The sequence below is a fragment of the Solanum dulcamara genome, chromosome 1 (genome assembly GCF_947179165.1).
Source record: "Solanum dulcamara chromosome 1, daSolDulc1.2, whole genome shotgun sequence".
NCBI classification, from domain to species: domain Eukaryota; kingdom Viridiplantae; phylum Streptophyta; class Magnoliopsida; order Solanales; family Solanaceae; genus Solanum; species Solanum dulcamara.
In genome coordinates this window covers 13,727,832-13,739,495 of record NC_077237.1, presented here as the reverse complement: position 1 = coordinate 13,739,495, position 11,664 = coordinate 13,727,832, and positions in this window count along the sequence as shown.

The window sequence follows — 11,664 nt, the reverse complement described above, 5'->3', positions numbered from 1 at the left end:
CAATGAAGTGATGTCATTGCCACATTCGTCCAATACCTTACCATAGTAAGGGATGTCACATCACTGGATCCATGATAAGAAGTCTTTTTTTGGGACAAGTGAGGAGTTGCCTGAATCAATGACACGATCCTATCATACGCTGGCTATGTAGTTTATGGAGTTTGAGTTGCCTCTACCCTTATCAAAATCGGTGCTCAATACTACTCCCAAAATACTTTATTATACTCATATACATCAAGTGAATACAATACTAAAATACATCTCATCTAGTCTCAATGGACTTTACAGTTATTTACTCCACTCTTCTCAACTCATCTCTTCTCTTTAAAATAGATATAATCTCAACTCAATGAATGTATTTAAAAACATAATTTAACTTCTCAACTCAAACTCAAAATAGATGTTTTAAATGTATTAAGGCTCAACTTATTTATGCTCAAAATACTCATGCTCAAAATAATAATTAAGAGAAACTTCTCAAACTCATGCTCAAACGATTTCTCATTTAAAGATGAAAATAAATTATGCTTTAAGCTCAAACAAAGCATAAAATATTTAATACAAAAACTCAATTAGGGTTCATGTGAACGTAGACATGAACCTTAATCTCAAGGACTCAACTCAATGAATGTATTTGAAAGCAATAGTTTGACTTCTCAATTAAATCTCAAAATGGATGTTTAAAATGTTCAAGTCATTTATACTCAATAATACTTATGCTCAAAATAGTGATTAAGAAGCTTCTCAAACTCAACCCATGCTCTAACACCTTTTTCAATTAAATGATGAAAACAATCACTCTTTAACTCGAAATAGTGCATAAATAATTAAGCGGAAGACTCAACTAGGGTTCATGTGAATGCAAACATGAACACACAATCTCAAATACGCAACTCATGAAAATCATCAATGTATAATTGAATATATACAAGAACTCAATGGAATTTATATAGATAACCCAAGAATCCACATTATTGGAATTAGCAACTCAAACTTGAAACTCAATTTGGCTATATAGAGATATAGGGTACGAGAACGAACTTAGTCCAACATTATGATAGCCTTACATATTTGAAATGAAGATTATCTAAGCGAAAATTGAAGAGTTGTCTTGAAACTTTTGAACCCTAGCTCTTCTTCTTCTTCTCTCCAATTCTTTCGGGTAAGCACAATACTGAAAAATCAACCTTCATCCATATGTACAATAATTTTTTAAGATGAAAAAATTTTAAAAATAAAGTGATGGAAAGAAATCTACCTCTTGAATAACTTAAAATCATTAATTGAAAAGAGAAATGATTTGAAATTTAAAAATAGATTAATGGATGTAATTGTGGAGAGGTTTGTGGCATGAAAAAAGTAAGAAAAATCGTGGGTGATGAATTTCGAATTGATGTATTCAAAAAAGGGAATGATGTGAGAAAAAGAAGAAATTTTTGATTTTTTTTAAAACAGTAAAAAAATAAGAAAATATGATAACAAGGGGTGTATAGTTAAGTAATTTTTATTTAGAGGAGCGGATAGGAAATAGATTGACAATGATGTTCACTATTTATTTTATTTTATTTTTTAAAAGAAAAGGTGCTTTAATTATACTTACCTTCCTTGGTTCATAATTACAAAGAGCTCACGATTAGTTTCGAGATTTCATGTTTGCATAAATAGCACCAAATGTTTGCTTATATAAAATCTACTTTTTGTTTTCTCTTCAATCTTTTTATCTCACTAATCTTGCTTCAGTTACTAATAGTTTTTCACGCACTATAACAACAATAATAATATACTCAATATAATTTTATAAATAGGTTCAAAAAAGATAAGATATATGCAAATTTTATGATCTCTATTTTTACAGTCAGGATAGAGAGGTTATTTTCGATAGACACTTGATTCAAGAAAAAAGCTTCGAAAGAAGGATTGCAAGAAAAGAATATGACAACGAAATAGCAATAGACAAAGCAAATGAAACAACAAATAATAATAAACATTGAATAGCAGGAACTACGTGGTTACTAATTAAATAATAATAATAATAATAATGATAATAATAATAATAATAATAATAATAATAATAATAATAATAATAACAACAATAATAATAATAACAATAACAATAATAATAACAATAATAATAATAACAACAACACTAATAATAATAACAATAACAACAATAATAACAATAATAACAATAACTAAATAATAATAACAATAACAATAACTACAATAACTAAATAATAATAATAATAATAATAATAACAACAACAATAATAATAACAATAATAATAATAATAATAATTATAATAATAATAAAAATAACAATAATAACAATAATAATAAGCAGCAGTAGCAACAACAACAATGCACCTCCTCTTCACATGGCCAAACCATCACCGTCTTACTTCCCTCATCTTATCCTAAACACACTGAGATCACTCTCACCTTGTCTGATATAACTTCGTTCCTAATCATATCTCTCTTAATATGTCTAAATTTTCATATATATGAATATCCTTATCTCCACTATATTTATCTTTTAAATGTGTGTGTTCTTGGCTGGATAATACTCCAGCCCTCCTACAAAACTAATCTTTAAGTCTTAGCAATACATTCTTACCGCATAGTACTCCAGCCTAGGAAATAGAGAATTAAACTCATGACCCTACAATTTGTATTATAGCATCTTTACCACTAATCTCTTGGAAATAATTTAATAATAGACTGTACCAACATAAATATGAGCAAAATCAAAGTATTCACCGACTTTTATTATTTTATTAGACAGATGGGAACTCTAAACTTAACACAATTTAGCTCCCTACTGACTTGATATGCAGGAACATAAAAGGAAAGGAAGATCAAAAAGGACAAAGTAGCCAAAAGACCAAAAGCAATTAGGTTAGGTTATTATATTCATTTATAAAGGGAAAATTACAGCTTTTTGGAAAATGAAAGGTGGAGCCCTAAAGCCAATCATTCATTCAATTAGGCTCCCAATAATTCCATTTTTTACGAAACATCTCCCTTTTTCTTTGTCTTCTTTCACATATGCCCATTCATAGTCCAAAAAACTACCAAACCCACCCATTGATTTGAAATAATATCAAATAAAGTGTTACTAGATTTGGTAATTATATTTACCTTTCTAAAAAGCTCATGCACACGTAGCTATAAAATACGTGTGAACCAGAAAATTATATATATATAGATAGATAGTACACATGGAAATAATTTATGAAGCCCTTTAGCACTTGTAATATTTAACTACTATAAAGAAGAAACCTATCTACCATGAGGGGATGATTTAGGTATATCGGAGGAGGTGCCATGCTATCTCGTAGTATCATATATATATATATATATATATATATAGACAGTACACATGGAAATAATTTATGAAGCCCTTTAGCACTTGTAATATTTAACTACTATAAAGAAGAAACCTATCTACCATCAGGGGTGGATTTACCTATCTCTCGGAGGGGGTGCCATGCCATCTCGTGGTATCAGTTGAAAATTTATATATACATGTATATTTCTATATATATTTATAAGGAAAGTATAAATATTAAATGTGACACTCTAAAAATAATGAGTTTTGTAGTGTCAGCGGTTAAAACTCAAGTTTATCATCGTGGGGATGCAAGTTCGAGCCTTGTTGTGGGGTGTATTTTCTTAAAACCTTTTTATCATGCAAGATATCAGTAGAGAATTTCTTGTGAAAAGAGTTGTAAATAAGTAAATTAGAACTCTAAACCTCTTGTAAGTAAATACTTAACTAAACCAACAAAATGAGTCTAAATTTTGTATGCATATTTGCTAATTAATATTAAGTATTATTTGTTCTACGTTAGAGTTTTTGCCATAAGTTACTGTTCTAAGTAGCGTGAGACCCAGAAATTCAAAATTCTGAATCCTCCTTGCTAATTAAATATGTAGCCCCTCAATAATACATAAACATTGTCCACATAATTAGTCCAATTAGAATCTTGTATGGACTAACAACATTACATTAATTATGTAAGCAATGATCATGATACTTAACTACATTTATAAAGTTTTTCTACGGAAGGAAAATGCCAACTACTTTCTTGAATGTGTTGATAATCTAATACTAATGACTCTATGAGTAATGATGACAAATATTTTACTGAACAATTTGAGCAATTACATCTATAAACATTATCTAAATACTAGCACTACTTAAAAAATCACAATTTTTCCACAGAAATTTCTCACTAAAAAATATTCAGTGGTTAATTCTATAAATATTTTAATTGAATTGGTGAGAAAAGAAAAAATAGTAATGTTTTCATACGAAAAAATGAGGAAGTTTTTCGCTATTTCAATCAGAATCTGTTTCCCACCATACATTTTTTAGTAAGCTAATTCGATAGAAAATAAGTGGAAAAATTATCTTCTATAGCACAATTCATACCTAACAACACTTAAAAATTTTGTTCTAAAGAAGGAAAATTCCAAGTATTTTCTTGTGTTGATAATCTAAAACTATTACTCTATGAGTGATGATGACAAAATAGTTTAATTTCTAAACAATTTGAGGAATAATTAGATGTCTATTTATGGACCCAAAACAAACATTATGTAAATACTATTTTACAAATATAGAAACTGAAGTAGGACCCTTAGCTTGTTTGTTGCCAGGAGAGAAAAATAGATAGCAATTATATAGAAGGGTAGTCTTTTTTAGGACTGTCTTTTTGCTCATAGAGACAAGTTTATAAATAGAAAGTAGTGAATAATGTGGATGACAGCTCAAGAATTTCTGGAAACAATGTTTGGTTGGACTTTTTCTTTTGGTTAATTTTCAATCGATATCTATATTGACAGCCCAAATAATTTAAATTTGTTATAAAATAAATTAACTTAGCAAATTAATAAGAAGGAGAAATAATAAAAGAAAGAGAAAGAATAGAGAGAATTTCAATGCGTTATTTTTCTTCTGCGTAAGGCTATTTATAGCCTGAAGAATGAATGTGATAAGGGAGAGGGTACAATTTTTCTTTTAAAATGGGTCCCACAAAATGGACATCCGCTACTTTTACTTTTCATAACACTCCCCTTGGATGTCCACGTGTAAAAAATTTTTTTTAGTGAAAGAATAAATATACATAGTTATCCTGAACACCCTTAGATGTTGTGGCTCGTTAAAATCTTTTTAGGAAAAATTCAGTGGGAAAAAGCCTATGAAGAAAAAAGAGTACACACATCTGATAATACATCTTGAGTGCTGCCTCATTAAAAACCTTACCAGGAAAACACAGTGGGACAAAACCTTGGTTAAAGAGAAAAAAGTACAACGCGTATTTTACTCCCCCTGATGAAAACTTCATTTGATATTTTGGAGCATTCCAATCTTATATCTTAGCTTCTCAAAAGTTGATGTTGGTAATGCCTTTGTGAATACATCTGCAAGATTATCACTCGAACGAACTTGTTGTACATCAATATCACCATTCTTCTGGAGATTATGTGTGAAGAATAATTTTGGTGAAATATGTTTCGTTCTGTCTCCTTTTATGAAGCCACCTTTCAATTGAGATATACACGCGACATTGTCTTCGAATATAACTGTGGGTACTTTGACATCATTTTTCAGGCCACATCTTTCTTTGATGAATTGTATCATCGATCTCAACCACACACATTCTCTACTTGCTTCATGGATTGCTATTATTTCAGCATGATTTGAAGAAGTAGCAACAATAGACTACTTTGTAGATCGCCATGATATAGCAGTTCCTCCGTATATAAATAAATAGCATATTTGAGATCGAGCTTTATGTGGATCTGATAAATAACCTGCATCTGCATAACTAATAAATTCTGCACGGCCTTTGTTAGAATAAAACAAACCCATATCAATGGTACCTTTTAAGTATCACAAAATATGTTGATACCGTCCCAATGTCTCCGCATTAGAGATGAACTATACCTTGCCAATAAATTAATAAAAAATGTTATATCAGGTCTAGTTACGTTAGCAAAATACATAAGTTGTCACGCCCCGGGACCCTAGACGTAATCGGCACTCAGAAACCATTTCTGGCTCCCAAGCGAATCACATAGCCTGATCACACATCCGTTCATTAATTCATTCAGCTGAAAGTTTAAAAATAAAGAATAATTTAGCGGGCAACTCCAATCACCCATCCAACTCAAAGAATAAAGGCCATGGGCCAATAGATCAACTAAAATGTTTGTCATTAAAAATAGTTTGACAAGAATAACTCGAGGATAGAAGTACTCAATCGACCCATCACTATCTAGTCTATGAAGACTCTATCACTACTATCTAATTGGTTCCAATGACAAGTTCATGGCTACCTCAAATAAAAATAAAAAGGGCTAACTCGATGCAAGATTTCATAAGCGGTGTCCTCCGAAAGTAGGGGAGGACTCACCAATACGCTGAGTGTGAATAGATCCCCAATGATGCTCCTATTGATGATCTCTTAAACCTGTCTCTGCATCATAAAATGATGCAGGTCCAAATGGACATCAGTACGTGGAATGTACGAGTATGTAATATGGCAGAATGAAACATACCTCAAGAAAGAATAATATCGATCCAAATATCTCACATCAGAAAGATAAGAGAGACTCAAATAAGGCGTCATAAGTCTAAAGTAAGAATACATTTTTAGACAAAGACCAATCATATACCATACAATCTAATCCAATCATGTACAATACAGTGCAATTAAATCATTCAATCCCATTTCAATCATATATTGTTAACTCGAAGTCAATCACATATCATCTAATCCAATCAACTCATATATCCATCCAAATCATGTACAATCCAATCACAACTCGTCTAACCCAATCCGATCATATACCCTCAACTCTACAATCAACTCAAAGGACTCAACTCAATAAATATGTAACAACTCACTCAAGTGTCCTAAGTCTAACAGGAAATAGTTTAGACAAGTCTAACTCATAAACATATAGCAACTCACTCAAATGCTCTAAGTCTAACAAGAAATAGTTTAGACAGGACCAACTCGTAAACCACTCAACTCAACTGACTCGGAGCACTATCAAGACCTAAATGGGAGTTTCTCTTATCCGACAACCATCACTTATGAGTCAGTGATAGTACAACAATTAGTCAAGTCCTATCATTTAAGGATAATAAAAATGGGAAACATTCGACTTTAACGGTTCGATCCCATGGGAAGCATCCGACTTTAATGGTTCCATCCCTCGGGAAGCATCCGACTTTAACGGTTCCATCCCTACCTACGTTGGCGGTGTAGTTTCTGGGGTTTGAGTATGGACTATAATCTCACCCGCTTTGGTGCTCGATACTCCTCCCATGACTCCATGCTCATAAGACTCCATCCAATCATCTCAAACAAGCCCTCACGGCTAGTTTCATTTAGAACCTTGCCAACTCATCAACTCTATCCTCAATTCAACTCAATCGAGTCATAATGGCAAGTCTCATTGGACTCTTTTCAAAACTCCACTCAAATCATCAAACTCTTCTCTTTAAAACTTGTACAATCTCAACTCGATGAATGCAGAAAATATGATGTACATTGAAACATAATTTCAACCCCTCAACTCAAACTCAAAATAGATACTTTAATGTAAAAATACTCAACTCATTTAAAGGCTCCTCATACTCAACTCATGCTTAAACTCTTTTTAAATCATAGATGAAAATAATCATTTCTTAAACTCAAAAATAGTGTATAAATAGTTTATGCAAAAATGCTCACAAATCATTTATTTAAAACTCTTTCTCAAAAGATCCTTTATTTTCAAAATACTCATAAGACTCCAATCAACTCAGATTATGCAAATCACATATCACATAATCATATTAGACTCCAATCCGCTCCATCACATAACATCCTCATCAATATACCTCTTCATCAATCATTCTACACATATTAAATAAGCACCATTCACGTCATCACTCACATCGTCATCAAAACATCATCATCACATCATCATCATCTATTATCATTTGCATCATCATCAAACATTATCATCACATCATTGTCAAGTATCATCATCACATCAATCATCAAACATCTACTCCAAAATCTTTATTTTTGTCCTATGTTAATTTTATAGAAGCAAACGGACATTCTTAACTAACCAATTCATTTTTTTTTATTCCAATCAATACATATATACACACAACTATCCATCTCAACCTCAAGACATTTATGACAAGAAATCTCATCTTGGGTTCATGTGAATGAAACATGAACCCATACTCTCAAGAAAACTCAACTCAAGAATATCGTCAACATCTATATACAAAGATACATTTATAATCAATAATATGAAATATAACTATTTAGTAACTCAAATCATTAAAAACATCAATCAACCAATAGTGTCTAAAAACATTCTATAGTTTAGGAAAACTTTCAAGAAAACCTTCTTAGAAGGTTCAACTCTTTCACAACTCTTATTCAACACATTTATGGGCATATGGAAGAACTCAATCCATATTTTAGGTTAGCCTTACATACCTTATTTGAAGACTTTGAAGAAAACCTTGATGTTGGGTCTTCAATGGGGAACTCAAATCTTGATGCTCTTGGAACTCTCCTTGTTGAAAATGGAGAAGAAGAAGGAGACAGAGAGAGAGAGGAATTCCTAGGGCTTTTTAGAGAGAGAGTGAGGGATTGAAAAATGATCCCAAAATGTGCTAAGGCTGATACATATATAATTTGGGGGAATTCCCAAATTACCCCTTCTCAAAAGTTCTGAAAAATAGGCAAAAATGCTCCTGGCGCGATAGTGGTGCATCGCGCCATTGCTGTACCAGGCTGATTATGCCTAAAACCTGCACATCTCGTAGTGGCGCACTGCGCCAAGGACCAAACTACTGAGGCACATTCTTGGCGCGATAGTGGCGCGTCGTGCCCTTACAGCGCCAAGGCCAATATTTCCTGGGTTCTGGAAATTGGCTTGAAAAACCCTGGACACCTTTTAGTGGCGCGTCGTGCCAAGGACCAAACTACTGAGGCACATTCTTGGTGCGATAGTGGCGTGTCGCTCCCTTATAGCGCCATGGCCATTTCCCCAGCAGTTACAACCTAGGCCCAAAAATGAAATTCCTGTCGTGCTAGTTCGTCTTAAAACATCATATCTTTTGACTCCAAACTCCAAAATGTATATTCTTGGTGGCGTTGGAAAGAAGACTCGACGACCTTTAATTCAATAGGTCGTGGGCCACCCAGATCATCATATTTCAAAAGATAGGGTCGTTAGAAGTCAACCCCTCATGCGAACTCCTCCTCAAACTTAGCCTCGACGAATCTTTTGGATTGATTTGGTCCTAGGGGTCTTAATGACCCCACATCACCTCTAACGCTGCTAAATTTATCAATGACTCATCTTACTCATGCAAATGCTCCACAATACTCGAGTTCGATCCTACCCGAATACAAGAAAGGTCGGAATCTTAGGGAAAATTTTTAAGGGGTGTTACATTATCTCCCCCTTGGGATCATTCGTCCTCGAATGACGAGTAAACCAATGATGGACTCGAGGCATGAATAAAAATCGAAACTCAATCGAATCAACCAATCGAGCAATTTAGACAATTGGCTATTCAAACTCAAGAATAGACAAATCATTTCAACTTAGGAATAGGGATATTACCTTCATCATTCTCATCATTTGGCATGAATTGAACATCGAAACTCCATCAACCAAATCATTCAAACATCTACATACTCAACCGTCAAATTCCAATTTACGAGCGATATTTCTAATCCTCTTCACCATTTCATGAGGTCAATATATCGGTGTCCGAACTTCCTTTCCTTTCCAAGCCTCATAACACCCTTCACGTACCTCCAGTCTTTCCCCCAGATGCAATCATTAGTCTACTACCATCACTCTCACAATGACAACCATACACTCAAGATTATCACTCTAACTACCTCACTTGTATCTGAGAGTTCTCGAGCTTACTTTAACACTTATACCCTTATCATCGTATGAGCTCTTTCCCGGAGACACAATAACATACTCTTACCTATCTATTGCTCATCCCAAGGTCTCATCTCACCCCTCCTCTATACATTTATCCTCAACTAGACAAATACAATACAACTATCACAATCGGGAATCACTCACTCTCCCTCATCTACTCTCGCTCAACTCCGTCCACTGTCATCTTGGCCAACTCATCACTATCGAAAGCTCAAGACTTACTTTAGCTCATTACCCCATCATCTCCCCCTTAGCTTAAAAGCATCAACTAAAGGACACTAACTAGTTACTCAAAGCGACTCACGAATTTAGAACCTCATTCAAATCTATACTGTTTCATATACACCTCTTAAGCTTCTTCTTACCATATGAATTAGACTCAATTCACTATTTACATCTGAGGGTCACATAACCCCTCCATTCATAACACACTCTCCTCGCAAGTTAATATCTTAATCTCTCGCATATGTCATGTCAAGCCTACTAAATAAAATCTTAAAACTAGAACTATCACAATCATTTATTACACCTCATTACTCACCCTATAGAGACTCCACTCTAGTTGTAGGCCTCAATCAACCACCATTCTTACTACTTCATTTCTACTCCTCTAACTCCCTCTTCCTACCTCTACAATTATTCTACCAACCATAGCTCACTATACCTCAAACCACATTCCCTTGAATGGTAAGACTTGTCACTCAGATACGCAACTTCCCCCTCGAAGGTGACACTCAAATCAATATGTAGGGATAAGATCCTAGGATACATCTCGCTCTGACTCAATGTACGATCCATAGGAATGAGAGTACATCCTTCCAGATCAATAGAGTTAAGCACAGTAATTGGCTCCTCTCAAGCGTTGTGCCGTCTCTTCCCTTCCTCAAGACTTTATCTTAACTTATTAACAAGAATCTCATATCTACCATTTCAACTACCTTGAGTATGAGGGGTAGTCAAATGGATTTGAGCAACGCACGAATTAGAAGGGAACATTCATAGAGTTAAACTCTATCGTACGAACTCAGAATATGAAAGAAGGGAAACAATTCTTAATGTCTTATAGCCTCCTAATTATAAGTGTGGTGCACAACACACCCATAAGCAAGACTCTACTAGACACGGCTTCATAGACTCCCTAGGACACTTGAACTCTATACTCTGATACCATATTTGTCACGCCCCGGGAGGGTACCCTAGACGTAACCAGCACTCAGAAACCATTTCTGGCTCCCAAACGAACCACATAGCCTGATCACACATCTGTTCATTCATTCATTCAGCGGAAAGTTTAAAAATAAAGAATAATTTAGCGGGCAACTCCAATCACCCATCCAACTCAAAGAATAAAGGCCATGGGCCAACAGATCAACTAAAATGTTTGTCATTAAAAATAGTTTGACAAAAATAACTCAAGGATAGAAGTACTCAATCGATCCATCACTATCTAGTCTATGAAGCCTCTACCACTACTATCTAATTGGTGCCAATGACAAGTTCATGGCTACCTCAAATAAAAATAAAAAGGGCTAACTCGATGCAAGATTTCATAAGCGGTGTCCTCCGAAAGTAGGGGAGGACTCACCAATACGCTGAGTGTGAATAGATCCCCAATGATGCTCCTATTGATAATCTCTTAAACCTGTCTTTGCATCATAAAACGATGCAGGT